A 4148-nucleotide genomic window follows, 5' to 3' on the forward strand; every position below is an offset into this window, starting at 1 on the left:
CGGCCCTCCGCCTCCTCACCGGCGTCCCTCCGGCGGCCCTCCGCCTCTCCTCCGGCGGACCCAGCCCCTCCGCATCCTTCCCGCGTGGACCTGGCGTGCAGCGCCAGCCACGGGGCCTCCTAGGCGCCGCCGGCCGCGGCCCTCTAGCTGCAACAACCACCGCCACTGCGCGGGCCGGACAGAGGAAGAGGAGGAGGGGCGTGGCCGCGTGCGGGAGGGTGAGCCCCACCGCCGCTGGCATGTGCAAGGAAGGTGGGTGTGCGGCTAGGTGCGGGAGCACGACCTTCGCCGCCGGCGGCGTGCGGGAAGATGAGAGGGGGCACAGCCGGCGCGAGGGAGGAGGAGAGGGGGGGCGCGGTCAGGAGCAGGAGTGCTAGCTCCACCGCCATCGGAGGAGAGCGGGCCGGAGGCTCGCCATGGCTGGTGACCTGCTCACGGGAGGAAGAAGGGGCTGACGAGCGGGGTCCGCTCATCAGTGAGAGAGTTAAAGAGTTGAGTGGGGATGACCATGTATGATATGTGGGTTCTCTTAGCATTTTTCTCAAAAGTCATAGCCACCCAACCAAACGGTCTTTTGCTTTTCCCACGACTGTTTTTCCACAGCTGCTTTTTCACAGCCCACAGCCCACAACAGCTTTTTCAAAAGCCACAGCCCAACCAAACACACCCCCGGTTCACCACGTACGACAAGCATGAAGAGTCATGTCAAAGTAAAACACTAGAAAGCAAGCTCTCAGCACGCAGCGCTCCCTTCCGCAATGCTGGGCAGGGCGGGCCTCCACGGGCAAATCTATTCATCGCATATGCGAAACCGCACCGACGCATCGCAGAAGAGGGGCTGCAGTCGCTGCAGGTGGGCCCGCGCGCACTGTGCTTCTTCCTCCTCTAGATCTCGCGATGGTGGTGGCTGCCGGGTTACGGGAGGGGGGTTGGCCGGGGTCTGGGGGTGGTAGGTGGGAGGAGCGGCCGCCGGCGAGGTCGCCGGCGGCCGGGGTGGTGGCGGGCGGCAGCGGCCTTTAGGTTCGGGTTGTCGGGATCCGGGGCGGCTCCATGGCCTCTGGCTATAGAAGAGGAGGGGGCCGGGGGCGGCGGCGGCCAGGCGGTGGCGGCGGTTCGCCGGCGGAGGGTGCGGCGGCACAGGAGCGCTGCCGGCCGGGCGGGGCCGGACTCCCGGTGGGCGGTGCCGGCAGCGGGGACAAGAAGAAGGCGGCGCGGCGGCGGCTGGACGGCGTGACGGCGAGCTCGGTTGGCGTTGGCGGCGGTGGAGGGTGGCGGCGGAGGCGCCGGTGGCGGCGCCATAGCCGGGGAGGCGGGGGATGGCGGGGGAGCAGAGCCGGCGGAGTAGCAGAGCCAGCGGAAGAAGAGAGCCGCAGCTGCGATTGGATCCGTTCCAATCGCAGCTGCGATGAATAGACGTCCCCAGCCTCCACTGCCCGTGCCGAGTGAGGCCCAACCGGCCGCCGAGCATGACGAGCACAGCGCCCGAGTCTGGCTCGGGATCCAACGGACGGTGGCCGTTCGCCGTCGGATCGGGTGGGCCGGACGTGGCCTCCTGAAAATGAAAGCAGCTTTTATTAACTGGGAATAGACCTGCTATCCATACCTATATATGTACGCGTAGATAGATCAGGATTTATTTCTTCATGATGGATCTTCAGTTTTTTTAAAAAATTTTTTATGTCGGCAATAGATAGGAGATGTTTTCGCCTGTCTCGAAAGTCGTCTATTTCAACCATTCCAGTCAAAGAAAAGGTCATCTATTTCTTTCTTTGATTTGGTGAAGCGAGACGTATGCAATCTATTTCGAGCGGCATGTATAACGTGGAGTGTTCATCATGTTTTACGGCCGGGTGAACCAACCATTGATCAGTCATGTCTGACGGACCACATGATCGATTTTCCAGAGATCTAGCACTATATAAATATGCAATCTAGATTACCTTCATTGCCATGCTCTGCAAATCCGTACCCTGTTTGCTGTTCAAGCGACCCATCTCCTCTTTGTGTCGACGTTGCAGAATTGCGCGTCTACCTAGGGGACGTTTGGGTATAGCTGTCTCTTCCCCTTGCTGATGGTCTTCCTCCTCCTACTTACACTACCGGCTGGCCCTTGGCACACGGCGAAAAGTAAGGTTCCCGTGTGTTTTTTGTTTGCCGTGTGTTCTTCTGGCGACACACGGCAAAGGATGTCTTCGTCGTGTGCCCGAAATAATGCGCACGGCGAAGATTCTGGCACACGGCAAAATACGGTTTTCCGGTAGTGTTAATTAATCAGCACAAGCACGAAAGGACCACCTTTGATTAAGCTGACAAGTCCCAACCCAACCTATGTGTATAAAGGGGAAACTTGGTTGTTGCGCATAGTACTAGTATCTTATGCAAAGACCTCTCTCTCGGAATAATCACGCTATTTATATCCGCAAAACAAATGAGCATAGTAGTGTTTCAAAAACTCATGTTATTTGCTATTAGCATAAGACTATGACAATAAATAGCACTACTTATGAGGAGTTTTTTCAAATAAAACGTTGAAGGGCTATGACAATAAATAACACTACTAACAAAAAAAAATTGTGTTGCATTTATTATATGATAAATAAGGTTATTTTTTCTAGTCATTATATTAAATGAAAATATAGCAAATGGAGACAGCCACAAACATATACCTTCTGCTTGTCAGCAAGCGAGCGGTCCGACGACTCCGGCCGGCGATCGTAGTCGGCAGCAGCGGTGGCGACGACGACCACGCGGCTCAGCGTGGTGTGGCGTCTGGACACGAATTCCCTCGGCACCTCTGCGAATGGTCGCCGCCCATGCATGAACACAAATCAATCTCTGTGTGTTTTGCTGAAATGCACGGTCATTTATACTTATTATATATGTACCTTCGAAGCTGACGAGGCGGTAGACGCCGCCGAGCGCGAGCGTGTCGTCGGGCCGGAGCAGCTTCAGCCGCCGCTTCTTCACCTCCCTGCTGCGGCTTGCCGCCGCCGCGGCGTCAGCGGGGATGACCGCCGCGACGTAGTGGCCGGGGTTCGAGGCCATGACGGCCGCCGCCGAGAGGGCGCCGTGCGCGCGCCGCGCTCCACCTCGACGCGGCCAACCCCGTCGCCTCCGGGTGGGTGCTGGATGACCACGGCCGCCGCCTCGGCCGTCTGGCAATTGCCCATGCCCGGCACGTACGTTTGGGTATCCTGTGGAAGGCCTCGATGACCGCGGGAGGAGGACGAGGGTGGTTGGCGTTTGCTCGCTCGTGGCCTCACGACTGGACACAGTGTGGTTTTTATATACTGTATATGCAACTAACACGAGGTCGAGGGTTTCGATAGCTCTCTCAGCGCGGCCGGCCGGTGAAGAAGAAGGTGAGCAACTCGATCGATCGTGAGAGATGTTGATGTACGTACGCGTGTGGGTCAGTGGTTGTGTAGGGGGTAGAGGGTAGTAGGTTGACGGTATAGATGGACAAATGTGCAGTACGACACTGCACTTCATGAATACGGTCATAGCACGGCATGTTCAAGCACGACACTATTAGCACGAAGGCTTAATTCGTGACGGCTCGGCCCAAGCACGATATGTTTAGGGTTTAGTGCAGGCCCGCTGCCTGACAGATCCACCGTCGCCGTAGTTGAAGGTTAAGGGGGTAGCGGGCACGGGGAGGCCGCACCCCCACAGCCGAGGCAAGAGGCGGGGAGGCCATGACTGCGGTCGTAACGGTGAGAGGTGGGAAAGGCTGCGGCAGAGGCGACAAGGCAGTTAGGGACTGGGAAGGCTACAATGTCGGTTGCTGGTACGCCTGTGCGAGAAAACCACGGCGGCGGCTGGGATTGCAACGGTGCGGGGGGGGGGGGGGGGGGGGGGGGGGGGGGGGGGGGGGGGGGGGGACAGTGGTGGCATACGACTGGAGGCCAGGCCACCAATCGGGGAGAGCTAGAGGGGAGGGCGGAGCGCATACAGGGAAGGGAGGTGTGCTGCGTGAGAGAGCTAGAGAGGATGGGAGGTGGCGGCCGGCTGCAAGGAAGAGAGGGAGGAAGGTTTTGGAGAAAGACTGGAGGGAAGTATATGTATGAGGTTGTTGATTGGATCTCTGCTAGATTGTGTCGGTCATTAATCATATCGTGTATGTCAGAAACAGTACTGCCTGCTAC

At 58.4% G+C, this 4148-nt stretch overlaps 1 pseudogene; it reads right to left on the reverse strand.

Annotated features, from left to right (window-relative positions):
• Positions 1-364: 364 nt before the first annotated feature.
• On the reverse strand, positions 365-3240 carry LOC120689013 (annotated as a pseudogene).
• Between the last annotated feature and the right edge of the window lie 908 nt (positions 3241-4148).

The sequence above is a fragment of the Panicum virgatum genome, chromosome 9N (assembly GCF_016808335.1).
Source record: "Panicum virgatum strain AP13 chromosome 9N, P.virgatum_v5, whole genome shotgun sequence".
NCBI classification, from domain to species: domain Eukaryota; kingdom Viridiplantae; phylum Streptophyta; class Magnoliopsida; order Poales; family Poaceae; genus Panicum; species Panicum virgatum.